This window comes from Sciurus carolinensis, chromosome 7 (assembly GCF_902686445.1).
Source record: "Sciurus carolinensis chromosome 7, mSciCar1.2, whole genome shotgun sequence".
NCBI lineage: Eukaryota > Metazoa > Chordata > Mammalia > Rodentia > Sciuridae > Sciurus > Sciurus carolinensis.
In genome coordinates, this window is record NC_062219.1 from 145910855 (window position 1) to 145938656 (window position 27802).

The 27802-nt window shown below is 46.0% G+C and overlaps 1 protein-coding gene and 1 non-coding gene across 2 annotated transcripts in view; one reads left to right on the top strand and one right to left on the bottom strand.

Annotated features, from left to right (window-relative positions):
- The window catches only part of Jarid2 (jumonji and AT-rich interaction domain containing 2), a 222721-nt gene that overhangs the window by 59329 nt on the left and 135590 nt on the right, over positions 1-27802 (top strand). The gene's annotated exons all lie outside the window — the stretch shown is intronic.
- Positions 7135-7208, bottom strand: Trnaa-ugc (transfer RNA alanine (anticodon UGC)). The gene has a single exon. It is a non-coding gene; the product is annotated as a tRNA-Ala (tRNA).

Genomic DNA, 27802 nt, shown 5'->3' on the forward strand with positions numbered 1-27802 from the left:
CATGCTGGAGCTCTTCCCTAGATGCCAGAGGCCCCGGGACCCATCCCCAGTACTGGTGATGGGGTGGCAAGCAGAGTTTTTTTTTTTTTTTTTTTTTTTTTTTTTGGTTCTTTCCAATAATAGAGGCGGTATTGGAAAAAGTTGGTAGGGAGGGCCACACTTATTTCCCCCTTTCAAGTAATATGAAACAGCTAACAGAAATGCCCCGAATTTCAGTGTTTGCGAGTGGGCAGTTGGGAGGGAGGGGGAAGAGGGGCAGCAGTAGGGCAGTTTCGTTTAAATGATGCAACTGAAATCATCCCACTGGGTACAGACTGCAGAAAATAAAGATCTGTGTCTCTTTTGGAATACCAACAGTTTGTCTCCTTTTCTTCTTCCTGTCCCCTCTTTTGGGGTCAGTATTGAACCTGGGGTGCTACTGAGTTACATCCCTAACCCTTCTTACTTGGAGACGGGGTCTGCGGAAGTTGGCCAGGCCGGCCTCAACCTTGTGATCCTCCTGCCTCTGGAGCAGCTGGGAGTGCAGGTGTGCACCCCCAAGCCCACCTGTGTTGCTCAGTTCTTAACAGAACTTTGAAACTGGAATGAGTTGGACGAGACTGGTTGGAGCCAGCCCCAGGTCTAGTGTCCACCGGCCTCTGTGGAATGCCCTTGGGAAGCTGCGTGGACCAGTCTGTGCTACAGTGTCCTCACTGTGGGAGGGGTCAGAGTGTACCTTTGTCACAGGTTGCTGTGGAGTGTCTGTGGATACTCTTAAGTATTGGTTGGGATCTTATGCTGTTTTTCCTGTTATTTATATTTAGAAATAGTATGTCGTTGCATTCATTTAACATGATTCTGTCAATTTAGCAATAGATTTTTATTTTTAAGTCAGAAGTGATTTCTTCCTGTCCTCTCTGAAATCCCCTTGAGAAAGGAGTAAGTCACAGTTTTCAGGTCAGTTCAAAAATAATCTGATCTGTCAAATACAGACATAATATTAACACGCCAGTTTTCCACTTTGTATGAAAATGCAGGTCTCACTTAGGGTGGCTTGACTTCCCCAGGTGGTTTAGTGTAACTTTAGGAGTCATTTAAAAGTGATGCTGGAGCCCAGGTAGAGATAAGTTTTTGTTTGAAATCGGAAGTGTTCAACAAACATTGTGGTGAGAGTAATTTCCCCCAAAACTCCCCAGGATTTTTTCTTTATGGTGCTGAGTATTCAACCCAGGGCCTCGTGCATGCGAAGCACCTGCTCTTCCACTGAGCTCCACCCCTCCCCGAAAGTATCACCTTTGATTCGGCAAAACCTGCAGTTTTCCTCTGAATGTCCCCCCAGCTTCTGTGATGGTAACAGTGGCTTTGGCTCCAGGGTACGTTGATCCTTCCTGTGTAACTAATGGGTCCGTGATGCACCAGAAGCTGCCTTTGAGTCCTGAGGTGGTTCTGGACTGCATATTAATTAGTTCTTCTAGAGAATTCTAATCTGAGAAAATGCCTTGGCTGCTGGTTGTGTCTAGCTGGCAACCCTTTGGTCCCAGGGCGCTTGAGTTCTGGGGGAAGGGTTATTGTGGGAAGCTGCCTGAGGGTTGCTTTTTACCTTGACTTCATACCCCGGATGGAACCGGGGATGCGCCACCACTGAGCTGCACCCCCTTTTTTGTTTGAGACAGGACTTGCTCAGTTGCTGAGTCTAGCCTTGAACTTTCAATCCTCCTGCCTCACTCTCCAAGTTGCTGGGGTTGCAGGTGCGCTTCACTGCATCTGGCAAGGCTGGTTTTTCACCACCAGATCTGGTCGCACGAGATATGGGTGTGCTTCCCTTCTCCCTGTTTTTTTGCCAAGTGTACTGCAGGTGACCTGAGAACCTACAGGGAGGGAGAGGCAGGCTTGTGTTCTCCAGCGCTGTGATTTGCTCATGTCGCTGGACTTTGAGCATGCGCAATAAAAAGTGAACATGATGACCGTGAGAACATGATTAATGTTTTTATTTTTAATTTTTCAATGCTGGTCTCCTGCTTTTGCATTTAAACTTGGGGCGGGAGGATCCCTGAAATCCAGGGTGCAGCTGGAGGCTCCGTGCTGGATGTAGCCGCATGGCATGGTGAGGTGTCAAAGGACCAGGGAGGGAGGCCCAGGGTGCCCTGGAGCGTGGATGCTGGTACCCTCTCACAGGTGACTGAGGTGTCCATAGGACACAGAAGGACTTTGGTGTTTTTGGATAACCTGGAGTGTTTTAAGGGTCCAGCAAGAGGTTTCAGGTTTGCTTTGGTTTTGGTTGATTGGCTTCTCAGTGGTGACTGCTGCCCCATTACAACAAGCCTGCTTTCCTCCAGCGACGCGGTGGCTCGTCCTGAATTCAGCAGCGACCCCCATCCATCACATCTCCCTGGGCCTCTCAGAGGAGCAGCATTTGGGGCAGGCTGGCTTCTCTGGTGTCGCTGTGCAGGGTTGGCCTGCCCACTGGAAGCGTGGTTGGAGTGGGGAAGGTGAGGGGTGGGGAAGGTAACCCTAGCCCTTTGGATTCCTGGTTATTCAGAATGTTGTAAACAGTGCTGCCTTTGGTCTTGGAGGGTGGTGTGGGGTGCTGGAGGGTGGTGTCCCTGAGGGCCCCAGGGCCAGCTGGAGCCGGAAGGCCCCCAGGACTGTCCAAAGGCTGCTGTGAGTCCCAGTGGCAAAAAGCCTTCATTTGCCACTAATTTGTTTCCTTTGCTAAAAGGACTTTAGGAAGCAGCCTGGATGGATAGTCTGTTCTCTAGTCTCCTGGGGATGATAAGGCCTTTGGTCCTTGCAGAGAAAGTAAGCGTAGCTTGTCGTGTGCCCCCTGGTGGGGACCGAGATGTCGCAGATGGTCAGTCTCTGTACCCTGCCCAGCCGTCCCCTGCTTCTCAAGCCGGGGAGCTGCCCCACCTGGGGCCGTGCCTTATGCCCAGTCCTCACAGCCGGTGCCAGCTTTCCCTCTGGTTCTGCGCTGCCTGGCAGGTGTGTGCGAGATGAAGCCTCTGGTTTCTAGAACAGAGTTGGGAAATGAGACTTGCGCTTGAGGGAATTGCAGGGAACGTTGGACCTGGGAAGGGCCCTTTCTTTAACTTTGAGGAAAAACGACCTCAGCCAGGGGTACAGATCACGTAAATTTGGTGCTGTCCCCAGACTTTGCCTTCACCACACCCCCGCTGGCCTTTGGGTTTCAGAGAACTCTCCTTCAGTGTGGAGCTGCGCACCGGCCTTTGTCGTGCCCTGGCTACGGCCTTAATACCCGTGAATACCAGTTGGTAATTTTACCTTATTAGCAGGGCCTGGTTAATTTCAGCTCATCAGTTCTTCCCATTGTCTGAGACGGGCTGTTTTCATTATGTTTCAGATATTAAAACTTAGTGGCCGTCACCTTTCCAGGTCAGCAAGCTGAAAAAAAAAACATTCAGCTCCTGGTTGTGGGTCCTTTTTGTTCCTGGTACCAGGAATTGGACCCAGGGTTGCTTTATCACTGAGCCATGTCCCCACCCTTTTTATTTTTTATTGGGGCAGCATAGTTGCTGAGGCTGGCCTTGAACTGTGATGGGGAGGCCCCAGCCTCCCCATCTTCTGGGATTACAGGCATGTGCCACCGCACCCAGCTGTGTGTGGATCTTTGTCCATCTGGAAGCTGGCTGAAAGCAGGACTTTAAGCTAGTCAAGTGTGTGGGAAAGGCATTGCTGTTTTTCTTTTTTTAATTTTTCTCTTTTTTTGTCAATGCTAGATTTGGACCCAGGGGTGGGCGAGCACTCTACCACCGAGCTGCACCCCCAGCCCTGCATTGCTGTTTTAATTTTCCTCACAGTTGTAAGACATAGTGTTTAATTAAGGCACAGGTAAGGTCTTAGTTGTATACGAATAATTCAAGCTAGGTTAAACCCTGCTCTGTTTCCACTGTGACCTGTTTAAAAGAAGAAGACCCTTGACTTTAATTAGGCGGTTCATAGACTGTGTGGGTGAGAACAGAAAATTACATTGGAAGAAACTTGGTGATGGTAGTCTCTACTAATTTAGAGTGGATTCTTAGCTTTGGGGGTGTGCTCTCATGTAAGTGGGTTGAAGGAAAAGATAAAATGTTGGCAGCATCAATGTGATTTGGAGGTTGTTTTGAAACCTACTGTGCGTTAAACTCATCTGGCATTCATTATGTACAATGCAGTTCTTAAACAAGATGAAACTTTATAGCTAATGATGTGAAGCGGTTCCTTATCTAATCAGGACTCTTTCTTGAGCAGCTAGATTAGACATTACTAGGATAATATAGGAAATAATTACTTTGTATTTCATTTGTAGAATTCACCATGTGGTCTCTAACTTACATATATTGCATATGAAAATAAAACCAAGAAAGAGTAGTCTGTAGTATTTCCAGCCAGGGGCCCATTAGAATATGATGCTTTTTTAAAAAAACTTACATGTATGAAATAATGATCAGCAGTGTGCAGTAATTTTTGTGGTATTGATTCATTTGCCCATGTCAGGTTTTTATGAAATTACAGAATTTTAAAATTTGGGAACAGGAGGCATTGTATCATAAAACATAATAGTTGATGTACATATCAGGGCTGAGATGAACGTAATCCAGGGTAGAGTGCTTGTGTGGCATGTGCCCAGCGGGGTAGCCCCCAGCTAGCCCCCTCCCAGTATTCATGCATTGATCATGTTGTGTAGTACATTGTTCTCCAGTAGCTGCTGTGTCTGAGCAAATCTAGAATGACAGAAAAAAATTTTTGGAAGCACTTAGATGTCTGAAAAAATTTAACCTTTGTATTTCTAAGTCGTATCTGTTACAGAAGACCTGGCCCTTCGCCAGTTTAGATTGTGTTGGGTTTTAATATTGCCAGTATATTGGCCATTTTTACTCCTGGTGAGGATAAAGGGCCTGTCCTTTGTGTTTTTTTTTTTTTTTTTTCTTTTTAAACTCTTAAGTCATAATTTGTGTGTGTGTGCGTGCTTGCACTGGATATGGAACCCAGGGTTTCACACATGCTGGGCAAAGGCTCTGCCTAGCCCCATGAAGTAAAAATTCTTGGTAGTCCTGAGATGTCCACTTCCACAGTGCGGCTGGTCTGGCTGCTGGAGCGTTCATTCTTGGTTGTCACACATGTTTGTTAATGTGGATCGGATGTAATTCAGTGTAATCTCAATTATGTTCGAGCAGAACATATTTAATGCGGTTGATCATCTTTTTTGCTTGAGTCATGAAACTTGGCTTATTCTGCTTTGTCTGCTAAGTATGACCAGGTGCCAGGACTTGGGTACTTTATAACAGCAGCCGAGAGCATGTCTTCATCTCATGACCACCCCCTGCATACACAGTATTTGCTCTTCCCTCCCGAGTCAGTGAGTAAATTAACACTGTCACCACTCTCCAGTTGAAGACATGAGAAATTAATAATAGAGAATGAGTTAGCATGCCCCCCCCCCCCTTTTTTTTTTTTTTTTTGTGATGCTAGGGATTTAACCCAGGGGCTGTTTTCCATTGCAGCCCCTGAGACTGGCCTGGAGCTTGCCTTCCTGTCTCAGTCTCTGAGTCTGGGATTTCAGGTGTGCCCACTGCACCTGTTTTAGCCATTGGATTCTACAATCAGAAGGGTTCTTAGCTGTTAAATTTAGTGCCCTGTGGTTTTGGGGAGGGTGGAGAATCTTCGTAGCTTCTGTTGGGTAGAATGAGAAACGCATAAAGGGAGCGGGTTGGTGGCACACCTGTGTAGACCAGGCAGCTGGCAGCCTGAGGCAGCAGGAGGAACAAGAGTTCCAGCTGGCCTGGGCATCCCCGAGTGACACTGGCTGCAAACAAAGTTGTACCTAAAAGTGTACATAATTACAGAAGGATGGCTTGGAACCTGGGTGTTGGAGGAGCTGTGGGAGGATGAAGGGAGGAACAGAGCAAGGTGCTTGAAGTGCCTCGGCCAGGCCTCCACAGGTTGATGGACTGCCCATCGCCACTGAGACCCCGTAGCCTGTCTCCTGCGCACACGAAGCTCTGGACACACTGGCTCGTTGTGTGCTTTAAGTCGCGTTCTCAGACTCTTCCTTTAGAATGGCCGATACTGAATGGGTGAGTTTTAATTGCATGAAAAATGCTTAGAATACTGCTTCATGTGTGTAATGATTCTTTGAGGGATGTATTTTGAGGCAGGGATCAGAGGGCATCTGCATTAAGCCAGTGACTGAGCCAGGCGTTCAAAGGGAATAGTAAATAAAGGGGCCAGCAGATGGTTTTGGGTGATGTTTTGTATGAGGAATTTGCAAACCTGGGAAGTTTAAGGTTAGAGATTTTCTACTTCAATCTCCACGCTCCCCAGGAATTTCGGAATGTCAGATGTGACCGTAGCATGAGCATAACAGCCTGCTCTTAAACCTTTAAGAGAAGAATTATAAGGTGTTTTCAGTCAACTGACTGATTGGGCTGGATGGGATTTAATGGGGGCTCGCTCTTGTACATGCTTAAGGTGTAGGCAGACCCCAGACCCGCAGGCTACTTTCCCCACCACATTCCCGATTCGAAGAGAATTTTTGCTGTTTTCTTTTGCACCCCTCTGGGCTGGGATGTGCCGAGCCTCTTGGATCCATGTGGGTGGTGGGCTTTGGCCTGCTCTGTAGGCGTGCACCGCATGGTCCTCCAGACACACTTCATGCACGCCTGCATGGAGGAGCAGCTGCCTGGTTCTTTCTTTTCCTTTCTTAAAGTCACAGGAGTGAGCTGGGTGTGCATGTGTGACTCATTCTGGCCCAGCACCAGGGAACTCCTGCCCTCCTGGACTACCCGCAGCTTTCAGAAGCATGTGGGCCGACCCTGACCCCTGCTGTTACCTCTCTCTTGGCCCTGAGGAGTAAAGTAGGGGCGCTTTCCCATCACACGCCTCAGCCTCCTCCTGCCTTGGTTGCGTTTTTCTCATCCTGCTTCTTGCTCTTGTCCTCCACCACAGTCCTCAGCACACCTTGCTGTTTCACTTTGAAGCCTGTCTCCCAGGGAGTCGCGTGCTGAGGTTCTGGGGGTTACGATATGAGACATGAGTGTATGGGTTTTGCAGGAGAGGAAACTTCGGTCTATGACATTTCTTAACATTGTCTTTCAGAGAACTGAGCTACTTAATTTGAGTGAAGCCTGAAGTTATCTTCATATTTTTTTTTTTTTTTGGGGGGTACTGGGGATCGAACCCAGGGCCTTGTGCTTGCAAGGCAAGCACTCTACCGACTGAGCTATCTCCCCAGCCCCCCATAATTTATTCTTTTTGTGAATTAAGAAATCCACCTAACCCAACATCCAGGAGTATTATCTTCTGTGTTTTGCCTAGAAGTTTCACAATTGTTTTCTATTTAAGCTAAGATTACTTTGAGTTAATATTTGTTAAAGAATGGGCCACCAATTTTTTTTTTAAATAGTCCTTTTTGTTTTTTAAATTCTAAAAGAATCCTTGCCTCTGGGTAAAGAATTTTAAAAGCACATAAAGGAATGAGTTGCCTTCAGCCCATGTTATCTGCCCACCCTGTCCCCCAGTGTTTTCAGTAAAGGCTTGTATTTCATTTATTAAATCCTAAAATGAAGTTCTGACTTTGTTTGCAGGTAACACTGCTTTTGTAAGACGCTGATGGAGGGCTGATCACGTTGATGCTGAAGGTTTTTATGTGCCTGTGCCTTTTTTTTTTTTTTTTTTTTTTTGCAGTGCTAGGGAATTGAACCCAGGGCCTTGTGCTTGCCAGGCAAGCACTCTACAAACTGAGCTACATCCCCAGCCCTCTCCTGTACCTTTGTAGGTCTTGGGTTTAGTTCTTTTTCCTCTGACTGCTTTGCAGAAAGTGTCTGGGCCTTGTGCTTTGAAAACAAGGACAGTTCAGCACTGACTGCCAACTGCTGACTGGCTTCTTATCTTCTGCCTTTAAACATCCTCACACCTCAGTCTTTGGAGGGGGGGGGGTCCTGTGCAGGTGTGGAACCCAGAATGCAGGCCGTGGGCGTGGTGGGCCCTGCACCTCTGAGCTATACCCCAGCTCTCTATATGCTTCCCACCCCTCACTGAGCTACATCCCAGATCCACCCGCCCCTCCCCTCATCCCTGCCCCCAAGGTCTCAAGTTGCCAGGATGACCTTGTTTTGGAAACCCTCCTTGTTCAGCTTCCTGAGGAGCTGGGATTACGGGCATTGGTGGCTCCATCTCCTCTATAGGGTTTGCGTAAATCTGCAAGCTCCGTGCTTGGAGGAGGAGCTGCAGAGGCACTGCCTGGCTTCCCTGCCTTGGCTGTTGTTCTTCTCTGTGCTGCTTTGTCTCTTGAGACTTCAGCTTCTGTCTTGGTCGCTGTGCCCTATACTTTGACTTAATTCCTCTTCCAGTGCTATTCTTTCTTCACTTTTTTTTTAAGCTGTTGCTTGCTGTTGTTGTTTTGCAGTGCTGCGGTCTTCCTGATCTGATCCCTCTACCACTGAACTACACCACAGCCCCCATTCCCTTTCTTTGCAAACTCTTCGAACCTTTACTTTGTACTTAAGGTCCTTGTTAGTGTAAAATTTGGCTCTTACTTCCACTAGTAATTGTTAATGGAGACCCAGCATTCTGTGTATACACACCTGAAATGGCTTTCACCTTGACCTTGGCCTTTACCATCTATCATATACTCAGATCTATCTAGTTTTTTGTATTTAATGTAAGATGCTTGTCAAGAGACCCTGTATATTGAGCTGCATTCCCAGTAGGATGGGTGCTTGAGCAGTTGGACCATGTCTTGGGTTTAGATGGGGTGTTGCGGGACACTCCACCAGCTACTGCCCCAGAGAAGCCCTTTCATCGTGGTGGTGGTGGTGGTGTGTGGGGGAGGGAGTTCTGGGGTGAAGAGGACAAGAGAAGGTCCTTGCAAGGCCTGGTGTGGGGGAAACCCAGCCCTTCTCACAGACTTTTCCCCCAGTGGTTTTCGAGTTGCTGTCTATGGGGTCTCTGGAGTCCTTTCCATGGGGTTTGCAGGGTGGGGTAAAGTGAGCTCATCAGGACATTTTTCTTTCTCTCTGGATGTGCAGTGAGGCTTTCCAGGCTGTGCACCATGCGATGTCACCTGAAGTCAAATTCAGTTAGGAGGAATGGGATACGGATACTAAGATCCAGAAGTGAACCATTCACTAAACTTTTGTTCTGCAAAACAGTTTTCATAAAAATGTTAAAACGTCATGGTTTTCTGCATAGATTAATGATATATTTAAAAATTTCCTTTAATTTCTCATCGAGTGAATATTAACGTGTATGAAACTCGGGTAAATGACCACGTCTTTGCTTCTGGGTCTTCAGTAATTGATAAGCTTTAGGAGACCCTGACATGGAGGCAGTTTGAGAATCACAGCTCTACCTACATGTGTGGTTTAAAGGCTTCATTTTTGCAGAGGAGTGCCTACCCCTTCTTAGTATGGGAAATTGCAAACACATGCACGAGTACTGAAAGTGTGTAATATAATCCTTGTGTCCTCTCCTGGCTTCATACGTATCAAGTCACGGCTAATTTTTCTCTCTCTTCACCTCTACCTTCATCCTTGCATCGAAGTGAAGCAAATAAGCAAACATCATATCATTTCATGTGTAAACATTTCATAAATTTTTCAAGGGTAAGGATTGGGTTTGAAGAAAACACCCATGATACCAATAACAAACGATAGTGTCTTACTACCCAAGAATGAGTCAGTGTTCAAATTTCCCCTCATACCTGGGAGATATATATAAATAATAATTTTTTTGTAAGAATTATTTAAAAATAATGTCCATACATTGGGATTGATGAGTCAGCACACAGGCTTATGTTTATTCCCATTTCTTGGTTGTTGGTGAAGTGCCACCACTTGTCGTTGTTGAAGAGGCACACGGGGCTTTGGAGTGTGAAGGTGTGTATTGGCTAGTCTGCTAGTAACTGTTGTGCCCATCAGGAACGTAATGGAATGGGGCTTTGCTTTGGGTGTGGACCATCATCTCCCCATGACCCTCCTTATTCTTGTATGCGCCTGTCTTCCTACCTTTCTGAAATTAAGGGTAATTTTTGGGCACCTTTCTGAAGAGCCTTTTCCATTCTCCAAATTAGATGGATCAGGTCTGAGAGATTCTTGTGTGTACCTCATTCACATTTCTGTACCCCACAAATCACACAGGACCTTCAGTGTTTACACAGGTGCCTGCCTGCTCTCTGCTGCCCGGGCTGTCGTTGATCCATCCTGTTAGATTGCCAGTGAATATTTACAGCAGTCCTGGCACATGAAGCTGTCATTAAATGTTGGTCAGATACTAGCATTGCCCCGAGAGAGAGCTCATTGGGAGGCTGGATGGAGACAGCTCCTGGCAACACCCTAGGGAGCCCTTCCTAGCACCCCCACCCCAGGGTCCTGACACGAACTTGGAATACACTCACCCACAAGGGTTCCAAGGCCAGAGAAGCAGAGAAGTCTTGCATAGAGACACCTGCATGGAATTCATGTTGCTCATGGAACTTGAAGTTCTCCAGACCCTCCATAACTTGCCAGTAACACCACCAGAGCAGCTACTAGTTAACCAGTGTCTACTATGTACCAGGCACTGTGCAAGATGTGCTTTACAAAAGGTCTGTTTCCAAATTATAGTGTGCTTTGCAGGTTACTGCTGCTTCCTCTACCATACTGTCTGTCTATAAGAATTGGCAAGTTACTTTGATAATGCTGAAAATTAGGGCAATAGCAGAACTTACCAGTGTCAGTGGGAGGGTTACACGATTATTTATTATGTTATATTAGAGCAAAAATTTTGCAGAATTAACAGGGATTTGAAGCATGAGATTCATCCAGTTTTTAGTGTCATAAGGAGGAAGTGGTGTAGTTAGGATCAAGTTTGACTTCAAACTTAAGAATACAGTCATAAATGAGACAGTGTGACTGTGGCCTTGGAGCAGTAGATTCAAATGGTCAAGACACCCCCTGCCAATCATTGGTTCCATTGACTCCGCATCGTTTCTGTTCAGTGGGGCATGGGCCATTGCTGCTGCAGGAAAGTTGCTTTTCAGGTGTGCGCTGCCCCTCCTTTGGCTTTAGAGTGTGGGAGCCCCTCCCATGGTGGAATGGGCACAGGGCTATAACCCTTATTCACACAGCTGGTGCAGTGACCAGCAGCAAAAGCCAGGGAAGTGATTAAGAGGCCTTCAGACGCAGTGTGCCTTTTCCTGGAGTCTCATCTATCCAAGGGGGCCACTTGAGTGTCTGCATGCCTGCTATGAACCCATTGAGGAAAGGAAGCAGACTGTCAGAAATACAAGTTAGGGAGACAGAAAACAGCTTGTGTGTTGATGCCTGAGGTGAAGGAAGCAGAAGCACCCTTCTGATATGTTTGCACTGTTTTGGGATCCCCTTAGGCCTGCAGCTCCCTCCTTAGTCACTCTAAGGTGGTCCTGGATTCTTCTGCTCTTTGGTTGTGATTAACCCCGTAAGGGATGAGGGGGTGGTGATGGACCTCAGGAAGTTGACTCCTGCTCTGGGGGTGCACGACAGGGCTTATTATAGGGTAATGGACTTGGACACCCTGCTGGCATCTGATGAAATTTGTGGGTGATTGTTATGATGCCTCGGAATGAATTCATTCATGATATTTGCCTCGTTGTCCTAGCAGCTTCGCTGAGAAGCCTCGGGAGTGCGTTTGCAGGCAGCACATTCTGGACCATATGATGGCGCCTTTGCTGTTCCCGTCCCCACTTGGAGGGTACAGATTGCTTAATGTCTTTCTCTCATGAACGAGAGCTTTCATCTTTAATAAGCGGGTTAAGCTGCGTGCACGCTGTCTCGTCTGTGAAGGTCAAGGCAGCCATTTGTATTTTGTCTTCCTGTTGCCAGACTGATGCCGAGTTCTTGTGCAGAATTAGGATTCTTTGCGTTTCATTTTAACACGTGTTCTTCTTTAGCCCACTCGAGAAATGCACTCATTCTTTTTAGGGGAGGAAATGAAAGGACAGGAGTGTAAGTTTGCTAAATGTATTTTTTTGGAGGGTTGTTGTGGAATTTTCCTGGGTGTTTGTTTTACTAATCCTCATGATTTCAAAAACTAAAGTATTTTACATGCACAAGCATTGCAGTCAGTGTTCAACAGAATCTTTTCCTTAATTTTCACTGGCTTTGTGCTGTAATGAATCTTGGCATTCTTTTCAGGAGTGAGTTGGGATGTGCTCTGGTCATGACCTAGGGGACAGGACATACATGTGGTCTAGGAGACCAGAATTCTTGTGAGAACCTTTGCATTCCCCTTTCCTCTTTGATTTCACAGCTCAGGCTGTAACTTTAAAAAGGAACCCTCGGGACTGTTCCCCAGGTTATTCACAAAACGAGTCTTTGTCTGCTTTTTCATTCACCATCTGGTTACAAAGCTAAATTGGAATCGTGCTTGTTTTAATTATTTTCTACTTGTGTGGCCAGGAGGTTATTTGGTCTGGTGAGGTTACATTATAAGCTCTCGTGCTCATTAATACCACCGAGTCCACATCCTGCGCCAGCACCGGGATGGTTAAGTGGATCCACTTGTGTGGCCAGCGCTTGATACAACACAGTGGTCACGACCAAATTACCGGAGGAAGTGTGGTGTCAGCGTGTGGGTTCCCCCCTTCTTTTTTTCATTTTAATCTCCAGTAATGTTAATTGTTCAAGTGCATTTTTCTTCCAGCAGAAATATGATTATAAATGGCTTAGGTTGACAATCTTAGCTAAGTGCATGGCGTTTATTATAGAGAAATGTATTTCAAAAGTTGGTTGTCTTAATACATTAAAAGCACGGAGTTGTAAGTATTAAACACTTAACATTTGGAACACTCCACAGCGTGAATAACGGAAATTTGTGTAGTCAGAAACTTCTCTGCAGTCTTTATTTTTGGCGAATCGGCCAAAAGATGCTAAGTCTTGCAAAGAGAAGAGGTCTTATTTAATAGTAGGGAAAGTGACATCAAAAGCTTTCTCAAAAAAAATCCTTCAGTTGTCCACCCTTCTGTCTGGGAGGAATGAATACTTCAAAGCCTATTTTTTAAAGACAACTTTAAAAAAGTTCTGAGAGAGACTGTTAGGTGTTGTAATTAAATAATTGTTTGAGATAAGGCTTTTAAGTGCAGAGAAAACTTCATTGTCTTGTGAAAACTTAATTTACTTGTGAAATAGTCTTTAAATTCATTGTCTTGTGAAATGAGTCTTTCTGCAACACCTTTTCCTGCCCACTCATTTAAAAAGCAAAAAAAACCTGTGTAGCCCAGTAGTGGGGAGGAGAAGGCATCAAGAAGTCCCCTGAGGGTCTGCAGGGTCCTGGGGACGGGACCTCCCGGTGCTGTGGGTATGTGCTCCTGCCAAGCCGTGTCACCCGCCCAGCATTTACTTAAACCCGTGCTTTTGAGCAGTGCTTGGAGAAGCACCCCAGGGTTCACATCTCCATCTGCGGGCTGTGTTGTTTGATATTTGGGAGCATGTGCACTAAGGGAGTGCAGTGTACATTATGATACGGAAAGACGCACTGGTCCCTCCAGCCGAGCCACACCTCAGTGCCCATGAAGGAGGCTGGTAGGGGGACTGAAATATACTGGGAGCAGAGCTGACAACAGCGATGAGACTTTCTGCAGCAACAGCTTTATTGATAACCTATTAATTCTTAGGAGGTATCAGATAATCTTGGCAGAAAATTTGGCAGTTTGCCTCAGGAATTAAATTTTAGATGTATCCTACATATTAATTGGAGCTCAAACATACTACACAGTTCTTTCATTAGTTAGACTATATCCTGTAATAAACAGTGTTAACATCAGAGAGACCGCCCCACCCTCAAAGTTAAAACCAAATCTTTTAATTTCATTACTCTGGCGGCAGGTATTTTGAAATAGTACTGTATAGAAAGTTTTATTATGTTGAAGGAGCAACATTTAATGACCCCCCCTCTCCCGTGTGGTATTGGGGATTGGACCAAGGACCTCACACATGCTAGGAAGGTGCTCTACTACATGCTTGACCCTTTTTAAAAAAAATTATTTCATTTTGAGAAAGGACTTCACTAAGTTGCCCAGGCGTCCTCAAAGTTGTGATCCTCCTGCCTCAGCCTCACAGGTCACTGGGATCACAGTGTGGGCTGTTGTGCCTGGCAAGATCTAACACTTCTTTCCAGATTGCCAGCAAGACCCCCATACTTCTTCCCCGTACCTCAAAGGGAGCACGTGCAGAAAATGGTACTTCAGCCCTGTGCAGAGAGGACTGGGCCTGGGCCTGGGGCCAGGGCTGCCATTGGCCTCCTTGGGCTTCTGCCGTCTGACAGGCCCTGGAACCTGTAGGAAGGCTGAGGGGGTCCTGCAGAATTGGAAAGGGGAATGATGTTCTCTGTGGATTTATCTGCCCACCGCCCATGTCTTAAGCGCTTCTCATGCTGCTGCTGTTCATCATGACACGATCCGCGTGTCAGTGAAGTCACCTGTTTAAAGGAGGCAGAGTTTGGTGTGTTGAGTGTATTCAGGGTGGAGCAAACGCCACAGCCACCTGAGAGTGGACCCTTCTCAGTACCCCAGGAAGAAACCTGGTACTGATGGACAGCTACCTCCCCCTCCCAGTCTGGGCAATCACTAGTGTCCCTTCTGTCCCTGTAACAAGCCTGTTCCAGACATTTCGTATAAAGGGATCACACTGCAGTGACTGCTGCTTTCCGATGGTGCGTTCTCCAGCTTGTCCATGCGGTGCCGTGAATGTGCACTGTTCCTAGCCCTTCCTCCTCAATTCTTGTTTAACTGGGGAATATACAATTTTAAGAACAATTTTACCATTTTAGCTGTTTAGGTGTGTCTTCCGTGGCCACGGCTATGTTGGCAGTAGTGTGCAGCCCTCGACTGTTCGTTCCTAGAATCTGTTCTTCTTTGTTGCTGAGTGATGTTGAGTCGAGTGTCACCCAGTGTTCTGTCTGGCTGAGGGGCTAGCTTAGTTCAGGAATGGGTTGTGTAGGTAAGAGAACCTCAGGAAATGGAGACGCATCAGGTCTCGCTGGAGATGAGCATCAATGTTGGTGCCCTCACCGAGTTGGTGACGGTGGGCCAGGGGAGTGTAGCCTGAGGTGGTGGTAGTCCACACAAGGATTGGGAAGTCGGCCCCTTACCCCATCTGCGGCTGTTGGTGCAGGACTCACACACAACCAGCCCGTTAGATGGGCAGATCCTGGGTTTTAACGTGTGCAAGCTTGTGCCCCAGAGGAAGTGTTGCCGGTGCACGTGGTGGTGGCGGCGTTCTTGACGTGTTTGAGTGGTAGGATGTGCAGACATGACAGCGTGCAGACAGGCAGTCTTCTCTAATTAAACCCTCTTGGTATTAAACCTTGTTGCTTAATTACAGTAAACCATGCACGCACAGACCCTGTCTCTGGAGGGCCAACACCAGTGTGCTTCATGGGAGGAGACAGCCTGACCTTGTAATCACAGGGGTCCGGCGCGGGGATGGCCGGTGTCACCTGTAGGAGCCTGAGCCCTGAGTTTTTTGGGGAATTCTTAGAGGATGCTTATTAATAATTGTTCATGAATTTTTTCTTTCTTTCTCTTTTTTTGCAATGTCAGTGATTGAACCCAGAGCCCCACGCATACTGAGCAAGTACTGTGCCACGGAGCTACAGTCCCCAGCCCCACGGGGCGTTCTTAACACGTGGATGTGCGTGTAACACATGGGACATTTTGAACGCACTGAAGGAAATAGTGTTTCCTGTTCACCCCAGTTGTTTTTGTTGACTTTTAGACCCCTGTTAAAGTTTGAAGGTTCCCCTCCCCGGGGTCATTTGGCCAAGTGTTCCTTTTGCATTGGCATTTAGAGTACCAGCTTTGGCTGCCACATGGGTCATATAAGTACAGGCTGTCATGAAGGGTGGCTGGAAGACTCGGTGTCAGGTCGTGGGTCTCTCTTGGCTGCGGTGCTGTACTACTCCAGACTGCACAGCTCTTGTTGAAATTCTTGGTAGCAGTGTATGAAGTGCCAGTACATCGTGGGTTAAGGCCCCAGTTACTGGTCACAGTGGACTGCCATTTAAAGAACTGGATCATATACCATGTGATTCTGCCTGCTCAGGAATGTTGCTCTTAATTTATTTTCATCGGTTCAGTTTTGAAAAACTAGTGGAATTAAATCAGTGGGGTCTATTTAACCTCTTCTTGATGCAGATTATGAAACCCTTCCCAGCCTCCTTCTCTCTCTCTCTCTCTCTCTCTCTCTCTCTCTCTCTCTCTCTCTCTCTCGATGTTATTAGTGGTAATTGAAAGTCAGTACATCCTAGCTCTGTGGAGCTGGAGGGGGCCCCAGGGATTCATCTGTCCACACCCCTCATTTTAAAAGGACCGTTAGAGACGTTGGGGTCACCTTGCTCAGGGCAGGTCGGGTTCCTTCTCCTCCACAGTGCTGCCTAAAATGGAGCACTTGACACAGTGACTGGCGGTCCAGCACTTCTCCCCTCCTCCTCAGCCCCTTGTTTCTCCTGTGCCAGACCCTGGTCTGCTTGTGCTTCCTTGTCTGTGTTCTGTGTCCCCTGCTCACACTGCAGGCGCCTGCTGAAGACTGCTCCCTTCTCTGCTGGCCTGGCATTTCTCTTGGCCGCCACCGTTCAGGGCACCACAGTGGGGACAGGCCCCGAACATCATCCTTTTCTGTATGTGTGGTGATCCAGAGCCACACCCCACCAAGGTAGCTGGGAACACACTGCCCAAGGAGAAGTACAAGTCAGACTCTTGAAGGGTTTTATGACCCTGGTGTTTCAGAAATCGTTGCCGTTTCCAAGTAGTACTTGCTAACTTAAGTTACTGTGCAGCACACATGCTAACTGTGCATTTCAAACACTCGGGGGCAGTTGTATACAGCGACAGATAATGAGGCTTTGGTAAGGAAACGCTTTTGCCGGGGAAAGAACATTGCGCTGATTTCCTAATGTCAAAGCCAGTCCTTGGAGCTCGTGAAACACGCCCTCTTCAGTGTTCTACTTCAGCATGGTTTGCTGACAAAACTCAGGATGATGTGACCCTCTGTCCCCTTTGTCCTGGGGATTGAACCCAGGAACACTTACCACTGAGCCACGTCCCCAACCCTTTTTGTTTTTTTCTCATGAAACAGGGTCTTGCTGAATTGCTAAGGCTGGCCTCAAACTTGTGACCCTTTGTGGTCTCTGCCTCCTGAGTTGCTGGGATTACGGATGTGTACCACTGTGCCTGGCTAGGATTGTGGTTTAAAAACAAAAATTTGGGCATCTGGTTCTGTGCATTTTAAACACATGCCTAGGATTATATATTTCCTTTTCCTACATGTTGTTTCTAGTGACCCTACTTTTTAAATGATGATCTCCCTCCCACCCCACCCGCCCCCGACTGGTGATTGAACCCAGGGCTGCTTAAGAACTGAATCTCGTTCCCAGCCCCTTTTATTTTTTTGAGACAGGACCTCACGAAGTCGCCAAGACCGAAGTCAAACCCGAAGCTGCTGGGATCACAGGCATGTGCCACTGCGCCTGGCTCTAAATGATAATTATTAATGCACGTTAATCGTGCGGGTCGATGGGTTCCACTGACCTTCCCGCGCACATGCGTGCTATCATCCTTGCATCAGATTCACACTCTCACCACACTGTCCCCTTCCCTCAGTAGTCCCTTTTCTACTTCCAGGTCTTTGGTTTCATAGGAAAGGGAACAAGGGATACTTGTTTTTCTGTATCTGGTTGTGTGCTTAACATGACGTCCTCCAGTTCTTTCTCTTTTCCTACAAGTGACGCGGTTTTATTCTTCCTGGCTGAGTAGTGCTCTAGTGTGGACGTGTACACACCATGCTTGCTTTATCCTTCCGTCTGCTGCTGGGCGCCTAGGCAGAGTGTGAACAGTGCTGCCGTAACATGGAGGTGCTGGTGTCTCTTTTGTGCGCAGACTTTGTTTTCTGGGGATGAGTACAGAGGAGTGGTGGGACAGCTGGGTCATAAATGTTGGGCTCATTCTAAGGTCCAGTCGGGATAGGAGAAATTTGTTAGCACATTTCTTTTACCTGACATTGTTAAATTAATTTCTGCTACTTGTGATCACTCCTCTTAAATGTATTCCAGATTATAGGGTTATTTATTTATAGTACCGATGCTATGTTTATGTGCCATAGCTATAAAGTTGTTTGAAAATAAGGCTCAGCTAACTCTGGGTGCCTTTGGAGAGCGAGGGGTGTGCCTTTTTCTTTGGTTCTTTACAAACTGAGGCCGATCCTTGGGTATGTGTGTGGGTGACACCCCAGGTGAAATCATTGGCCAGCTCTTTGAGGCCATTGTGGATCTATGACTTACGTGACCTGAATGGTACTTTAAAAAAAATATTAATTTTTAAATTTTGTTCTTAATTTTTTAAATTAATTTTTTAAATTCGTCGTACATGACAGTAGAGTGCATTTATACATTTTGGTAAGTCATACTTGTGATACTTATTCCTTAGTTGGGTGTGCTTTTACCTCCTGTGTGGGTTTGTGGTTAGGAGCAGTCAGCTGCTAATGGGAAAGGGTGGGTTTGATTCCTTGACTTGATCTGCCAACCCCCAGGCTTGGGGTCTAGTCCTCATCTTGCTTTAATGACCTTTTTAATGACCTTTCTCCTGCATGGCATGGGGAAACTGGAAACATGCGAGACACACTTGTCTTCAACAGACTGCCGCTGGCACTCCTACGAGTCTGGAGCCCGAGTTGTTCTCTGTGTATTGTATCCGTCATATTTACCACCTTGGTGTAGAGTCAGATTATGGGGCCGACGTCACGGTCTTGATTTCAGTCCACCTTGGCTCCCTGAAGGCCCAACCCCCTTACTTTTTTTCTTGGTGGGGAAGAGGTGTGTGTCAGAAAGTAAGGAAGATGGTCACCCTGGCCAGTCTTGAACTCCCTGGTGGGATGCTAGCGGGTGTTTGCCGGAAGCTGTGTGCCGAGTTCGTGGAGAGCCAAGGCCTAGCCTTGAGCAGGAGAGCGGGTGTGCACAGAGCTTCAGGCACCCAGCGAGGATTACCTCTTTAAAAAAAGTGAAACAAAAGAGACTCTTTCCAAAAGGAAGTTCTTTTTTTCTTCTCTGCCCACACACTCCTTCCTGGCCCTGTGACTTTTGAAAAAGTGGTTATTTTCACTGTTATGTAAAAGTTTTTGAAGGTTCCTTTTGTGCAGTTTTGGGACATCTCCCCGTGGATGGAAAGGGATAAAACATTCTTGCAGAGGAAACTGCCCCCACCCCCAGCCCGGGTCTCCTCCGCTGCTGCGGTTTCTCCTCCCATATGTTCTTTCCCACTCCTGCACATTTTGACTGGAAAATTTAAAATGCCGTTGTTATATATAGTTAGGATCTTACTTTGTAATCGCAGGTGTAAGACAGCAGGCAGTGTCTTTCAGTTTCTGCAAGACAGGAGACCATGCAGCTTCCAGGGTGGGCCCCAGCCTGCAGCCCAGGGTGGGTACTTGCCATGAACTTAGCCCAACCTGCGTGGACCTGCCACTCAGGGGTGCCCGGGAGCCTTTCAGCCAACCACAGCACTTCCTGGATCGGGCTGTTTTGTCATCAGAAATGCTTATGTAAACATGCATTTTCTTCCTTGGGTACTATTTTACTGGAGCAGTTATTAGAGACATGCCAATCAGCGTTGCTGAATTGGGCTTGGGGCTATGCAGTGCCCGCCCTGAACATACTCAGTACACGTCTAAGCCAATGAAGTGATGTAGTTCACTGTTATGTGGACAGCACGTACAGTGCCAGGAATGGCTTAGATAGTAACTGCAAAAGAGTGTAATTTGGTACAGTTTGTTACCCTATTTTGTGTTTGTATAAGAGTAATTTGGCTTCATCCTAGACTGTTCAGAAACTCTGATGAGAAAGCAAATTTAAAAAGTGATATTTATTCCACTAAAAACATTTTTTTGTTGTTGGGGTTTTCCTCCATCCCCGCTACCCCCCATCTGGCAGAGTACAACAAGAATCAAAAGGACAGGATAGAAGAAAACCCCCAGCAGGGTGCACACAGTTTCTCTCAAACCTTCCTTAGGACGCTGACTGCATCTTTCTTTGTAATGAGGAGGCGTGTCACCGTGCAGCTGAATTAAATCATCCTAATCTCTCCATGGGGACGTGCTTTATTGAACATCTACTGTGCATCACACGTTGTGATTCTTTTCTGAACCCTGGTTGTGCCCATATACTCTCTGGAACTGGGGCTGGGCAGGCATCTACTTGGGGTAGTTAGGCACCCAGGTCTGTCATCAGGTACAACCTTCCAACTGCTGCATCTGTGATTTATTAACACCGAGCACGGGGATTGCAAGGCTGCCTTAAAGAATCTGCTGTTACAGACTACTGACAATCTCAAATTTTAATTCATCTTCATACTCAGTACCTTACAATTAGATACGACTGAATTGCTTGGTCATAGTAGACATTTTTAAATAAAAGTTTTTTGGCAAACCTTCCTTTTTAGATAACTTTAAAATGCATGAGGGGCTGGGGATATAGCTCAGTTGGTAGAGTGCTTGCCTAGCATGCACAAAGCCCTGGGTCCAATCCCCTGCACCATCCTCCCCCAAAAAAGAAATGCATGGAGATGGCCTGTCAAGTTGCCTAGTTTTTTAAAATCATGGGAATAGTCAGCAGATAGTTTTCATTTGCAGAGTCCTTGTCCCTCTTGGGGTAGGGAGGGCACCCAGGGCTGTGCATGATAGGCAGGCACTTCATGGAACTGTGCCCCCAGCCCCGCAGTGTTTTATTTTAATAAGATTATTCTGATAGGTTCTCTGCTTAAAAATGAGCATCATTATGTATCTCAGCCCTTCCCATTCCACCATGTATTTTATATCCTTTGCCCTTTATGCAGGTCTTCCCACTGGTCATGTGCCGTGGGACATTTCAGTCACTGTCAGACTGTGTACAAGGGTGGTCCTGTATGAGTGTAATAGAGCCCCTCTGTGTTACCGATCACCCCCTCCAGGACTGTGCAAGCCCACTTGGGTGTTAGAGTCGCACATTCTGACTGTAGTCAATCGGTCTCTGCAGAGGGGCCTTCAGATACCTTCACTGAGTCCTTAGCGGTGCACTGTCAAGGGCTGCTGTGGGAATGGCAGCTTTGCTTTTGCATTGGGTTCAGGGCTGTTCCGCATGCCTTTCAAGTTTGCTGGTTTTTTCCCACTGATCTTTAAGGGAGGGTGTCATTAAGTTCTCTCTATAGGCTGCCAGATAAGCCCTACAATTTTGGTGGACTTTATCACTGGTGGGATCCAGAGATGAGTATCAAAAATGTCCCCTCCCTTGGATTGTGGATGTACGTTCAAAGTCTGACCACCTTTTGGTGTAAAATTAGGGTATTGCACATCAAAGAGGCATGGTCTGCAGATGGTGCCCGCTGGAGGGGAGGAAGGGCAGCCTTGATAGCCTGTCATTGTGCCCCCCGACACTTAGCAGATGTTCTTTGAGTTAATGTTGCTCTTCAGTTATCTTTGACAGGAGCAGAGTCTGGGTAAGATCAGATTGTTTAGACTAGTGTTCATGTATCTTGGCATAATGATCACAAGACCATAAGCCAGACAGACGAGGAGAAGTCAGTGGTAAATTTTTAGATTAAAAACAAAACAATTAATAATTGGAGAATAGCTTCAGTGCCTTTGACTTTTATTTTGTTAGAGCTTCATTCCTTTGTGTACTACTGTTAGATGTACCTGGGAGGAGCTTTTGTTCAGAGTATTAAGCCCCTTGCTGTGGAGCATGCTGATTGCTTCTGGCCCAAGACTTACCCTCAGCCCGCTAGGCAACTCCAGGCAAAATCTGCTTGAGCTTTCAGGAAGTACAAGGTCATCTGTCACACTTAGGAGTAAGTACTGATTTTTATAATTTCAAGTGGTGGTGTATAACTGCCTTTTGTAGTGTAGTGGTCAATCCGTAAAGCAGTTTTGGAAAGTAAATAAAGTATGTAGTAATTCCCCATTGAGGTGTTTTTTTTTTTTTTTTTTTTTTGTTTTTAATTCAGTGAGTGGGACTTAGGATTTGTGACTATCTCTCCTTTTGTGCCATGTCACAAAGATAAAGTACTCTTTGGCATATAGAGTTGCCTGCTTATGCTGGGTGTGGCCTGCATGTGACCTTGTCAGACTGGGTCAAGGTAGGGAAACCAGAATTAGGTGCTGTGCTCTCTGCTTAAACCTAAACAACAACAAACCCTCTATTGAGAGGTATCATGTACCGTGCAATCCATCCACTGAAGGTGCACAATTCAGTTTTTAGTACGTTTTCAGGGTTATGCAATCACCAACACAGGTTCCATGACTTCCTCAAAAGTCTTCAGCTGCTCAGATTTCACAAATAAGTTACTCAAGACTGTTCTTTTCCAGAATATGTACATTATTTGGTGTGCTTTCGAGTCGTTTTACATTTCCCTACCTAGCACGTACATAGTTTTCCTGCAGAAAATCTATAAATTAGGTAAAAAAAGATAAAACCAGTTCCAGTTTGACTGTCTTTTTCTGGTCTGAAATTTTCTGTAGTAATATTTTAAACTCTCAGAATTGAGAGTTTAAATGCTATAGACATTAGTTGGTGTTAAGATTAATATCAATTTTATTTGCATATTTTGTAAGGAATTTTGTGCATTTTTGAAGACTTGGATCTCTATTTTGGGTGGTGGTTTTTCATCTTCCTGATGGGTGCTTGAGGAAAGATCTTTAATTTTTTTGTCTAAGCCTTTATTTAATTAGAGAAGCAAATTCACTGTTGTTGCAAAAACCATGTAATGCATGTCAAATGTGAATTTTCTTTGTAATTTTTTTTGATGCTGCAGCTGTTTTCCAGGCTGAGACATGGTAGTCGTGGGTTTGCCTGCTGCCTTTCTGGGACTTTTCACTGAAATTGCGTGTATAGGTTCTTTTCGTAAGCTTTTAGGGACTCTTACATTTCTTACCAGATGTGTAGACACGTGTCTTTCAAGGCCACTTAGAGGAGCAGTGCAGATTCATAAAAGCATCTAGTTTAATCATCTTAACTGGGATGTGTCTCTGAATGCCTTGTGAAACTGCAGACTTTGCAATTGAACCTCAAGTCCTTTCTCTCCTTCCCTCTGCCAACCGGCTTCGATTTAGACTAACTGTGAATGTCCCGGCGCTGCTCCCCAACTTGAGAACCTTGGGCAACCTATTTGGTCCTATAGTCCCAGATGCGAAGCACGTATAAAAACTCAAATATCATTATATAATAAATTTAACAGTGGTTACTAATAATGCAATTATATAACTGGTATTGATATAATCACTAGGTTATGATTCCCAGTGTATTTTAATGAACCTGTCAGTTTCATTGACATTTGTGCAGAATCGAACACTTGTGACTTAATGGGTTAATTGGCCTTTGAACTTAAATCTCAAAATCTAGCATACCAATTGATCTTGGTCGAGTTTTATTCCTATTTGCTGCCTGTGTAATCAGACTAGAGCTTTCCATGGGAATTATGGGAAAGTTGTTTAATTTCTTGAAAATTTTCAATCAAAATTTAATCTATACTATTGCATTGTTAGGGATAAAATTAAGACCACGTGTGCATTTTATAAAATCTCTAGCTTTTATAACATTGTTCTCCTTTAAAATACAAATTTAGACTAATCTTCTGAGATGGGATGTTTCTGCAGAGGAATTCCATTTCCTTCAATTAGTTGCATGGGTGAGGTGCTGGTTTAACCTGGCTCTGGGCCCCTACTTTCTGCTTGAGGCACATGGAGACTGTGGGCTCACTTTGGCTAGGTTATTAGAGCAAAGGCTTGTGAAGGGCACTGCCTGGGTTTGAATCTCTGCTCTGCCCCTGAACTTGGCAAGCTAGTCTTTCTTTCATGGGTCGTTCTGAGAATTACTTGTGATACATGCAAAATGTATTCAATAAATGCTCATTGTTTTGTTGTTGTTATTCAGCTGTTGGCATTTGAAATAATGAATAATATTAAGTGAATCTCCTGTCTGGTGATAACAGCCTCCTGCATTGTTGTCAGATGTAGATGGGAAGCTTTGAAGAGGTTCAGGCTCTTTTATCCTGTTAAATGTGCATTGAAGCATCTATTTGGTGAATGTTAGTTTGGTGGCATGAAGTAGTTTAAATGTGCTTCCCAAAGAACCTGGCTTCCATTAATGTATTCATTTATTCACTAGGAGAGTAATTCATTTTTTATTACACAGTAGCTTATAGCAGGTGTTGGAAACTCCTGTTGTTAACGCTAATGGCAATCAGCATTTAACTTTTTTCTTTACTGTCTGCTGTCTTGTGGTTTTCCACCATTTATTCTTAATTGTCATGCATAGTGGAAGTCATTAAATCCATGAGTCTCCTCCTCTTGTTATGAATGTTTGCACTTCTTTTAAGTTTGCTCAGCTTTCCGAAATGCTGGTTTCAATTACCATGCTGATGGTTCTCTGGTCTGTAGGGCAGATTAGTTGGCTTTGGTGTGGCTTTTTTTCCTTCTTCCTTCCTGCTTTTCTGCATTTGAAGCCCCTGTGTATATAATTCTTCCTTTCTCTGGGAGAAGCGGGTATGGAACCATGATTTTAAGAAACCATCTTGGCTGGTTCTGTGAATCTTACTTGTTCTGAATAGCTCCAGTGTTTTTGCTGTGTGTGTGTGTGTGTGTGTGTGTGTGTGTGTGTGTGTGTGTCTATGTGTGTATTTGTATGCATGTATTTTTTCAGTGCTGGGAACTGAGGGCTTCATGCATGGTGGGTAAATGCTCTACCACAGGGTGCCATCCCTAGCCCTGAACATACCCCAGAGGCCTCAGGCATGTGGGTGTTTGTAATTACAGGTGGATAGTGGGCATATTTATTTCTCTTGAAGTAATTGAACCATATGTATCAGAAAAAAGGAGGTGGAGTGCTTTTTTTAAAGCAGCATTTCAATCACCTGAGCATGAGAATACATGTTATGTAAGCAAACTTTTAGAAGGTGCAACGTTTAAGCATCAAGTTTGAGAACTTAGCTATAATTTATGTCAATAATGATGACATGGGGAAAGAAGCTGGTGAAGTGCAGTCTTAAACCTTTTTAAGGTAACTGGAAGGAAACGATGTTATGATGCATTATGTATGGTGTGTGCCTGGGGCTGCAAGCAAGGGAACGCAGAAGTTCTGGGCTAGGGTGTCCTCTCACACTGACCTTTATGCCTTGGAGTCCATCTTGCCTTCTCTGGTGACTTGGGGCAGGGAGCGTTTAGAGAATGTTTCATTTTCCATAATGCATTTAAGAGTCCCAGGCATATATTTTGTTTGGGAGCATAGGCAACAAAATGAGACAAAAAGGGAGGTGTTCTTAACTAGTTATACCCATGACTTAGTAAAGACCAGCATGGTTTTTTGGTTTAAAAATTCGCACTCTGAGCTGGCCACAACGGGGCACACCTGTAATGCCAGCCACGTATCCCAGCAGCTCAGGAGGCTGAGGCAGGATGATCACAAGTTGGAGACCAGCTTCAGCCATTGAGCAAGACCCTGTCTTAGAGTGAGAAATGGGCTGGGGATCGGTCTCAGTGATGGAGCCCCTCGGTTCAGCCCCCAGGACTGAAAACAAACCAACAAACAAAATTATACTTTGCATATGTCGGTGGTGTGATGATCTAAAAATCTCTTTTTACAGGAAGACATTTTTTCTTATATTTTTCTTAATTTTCATTGAAATAGATTATCTTTTTGGGATGGGGCTGATCAGTGTCTTTGATAGTGTATTTTGGAAACTTCCATGGATTGGCTGAGACTTGACTGAGACTTTTTTTTTGGTCATGTGTTGGAAGCTGTGTATGAGTTACGGATTTATTTGAGCCATCGGCAGGGAGGCTACTTTTCTGGGAACTCCTGGGTGAATTTCCCAGTTCGAGAAAGCCCAGATCATGCTGGCACTCTGCCTCTGCCCAGGCCCCGGGTTCAAACGCGGTGACCCGGAGGAGGGCATAGCCTGCCAAGCCCCAAACAACCTGTTTCCCCCTTATCCTCCCTGCAGAAACTCCTTACTGAATCCCTTTGGTGTTTTCCACTATAAATAAAGCATTTGCTGGCTTTTCTCTTTGTAAGGTCAGACCCATCAGGTCTTTTCCACCCGTCAGTGCCCCTGCTATTTATGTATATGTGTGTTTGTATCTATTTTTCATCTTTTGTGTTTTACTTCCTAGCCTTTTTTTCCCCAGCTGGCCCCACCTCCGACAGTTACCTACTCCCCCACCCATCCCAGGTTGTGAGCAGGAGTAATGGGGGTTGAATTCAGGGGTGCTGCACCACTGAGCTGCATCCCCAGCTCCTTTTTTATGTTGAGTCAGGGTCTCGCCCAGTTGCTGAGGCTGGCCTAGAACTTGTGGGGATTACAGCTGTGTTCCACTGCGCCTGGCTTGGTTCAGAATTTTGATGTGTAGAAGTGACATGAAGTTTTAATTTGATTTTAATGTTTTGTTCCGGAGTTTGGGGGTTTTCTTTTTTGTCTTCAGTGATACTTACTTGCAAGGGCAGAGAGAATTGCTCTTGCTTTTCAAGTCTTTGAATATCAAATTTGAAGTTGCCCTTCATTCTTCATTGTGAACTTGGAGGCCAGAGCCGGCAGTGGGCCTTTGCAGGGTGCGCAGGGTGGGGAGAGCGAAGCCTGGGGAGCCAGCTTGCTGCGGAGGTCCAGCACTTGCTGTGTCCCAGCTGTTGGTGGTGAGGGAGGTAATTCCAGCAATGGGGTACATTTTCTAAAAATGTAATCTAGGTAGCTAATCTAATTGAGGCAAAAGGGTGGTTTCACACTCCATGAAGGCCATGAAAAGAACGTCAGGGATACTGCTGAAGAAGAGGGGTTTCAAGTTCATGGTATGTGCCTTTAGGGATGGAGAACGTTTTCGGTGAGATCCCTTAAGGCACACTGCAACCAGAGTCCCCCCTTGGGCCTTGCAGTTGACTTTGATGTCCTCCTGTCAATGTGGCCACCGTCTTTGAGGCCGAGCCTCTTCTGTGGGGGTGTGGGCCTTCAGTCCTAGAGGACGCAATTCCTCTTAGTCCTTACCCTCTAATCCAGATGGTGGCTTCCTCTTGGTGATGGGTGATGCTAAAAATAAATGCTCATCTGAGAATGGAATCTGTGGGCAGGTAAACTCTCCACCCACCACCCCCCGCCACGATCTGCAACCCAGGCGAGGCACGTGAGCTCCTGGGTCTAACTGGGCTGGCTGAAGAGGCGGAGCCCAGGGTTTTCGGCAAGAAGGATTTCCAGGGTGGAAAATTCCACTTTGTTTCCAAGGTCATTCAGTCTGGAGGTAGAGCACAAATTAAAGGGCACTGTTTTAGAAGTGGGCCTGGGTTTGGCATTGGCAGCTTGATAATTGCAGTTTTGACGAAAGATCACTGATGGGTTTTGGCTCACCACGCAGGAGGAGCTCCTGAGGAAAGACCAGAGAAGGCAGAAGGGACGCCAGGGAGGGACACGTGGACTCCCAGAGAGCCTGAGAGCCTGCCCTCAGGCTAGTGCAAGAAGGCGGAGGGCCCTAAGGTCTGGTGGTCCCTCTGCCCTCCTGCCCTTAAGACAAGGGCACTGCCTTCTTCTGGCCTTCATTTTCATGCCTAACCATTTTTTGTAAGCCAAGTTGTGAGTGATGAACTTGAGCTCACCTCAGCAAGTTTGAGGGCCAGACGCTGACTAGCAAATGAGGGCTGCCAGGGCAGCTGGTGCTCGAACAGGCAGTGAGGGGAACGACGAGGCAAAGGGCATTTTCTGAGGCAGGTGAGTGTGTTACTTAGGGAACAGATGGGAGGACGTAGGCCAAACTGTCTGTCTTGGTCCCTCTGACGCTACCAGGTGGTTGTTCAGTGAGGGCAGGTACTGTCG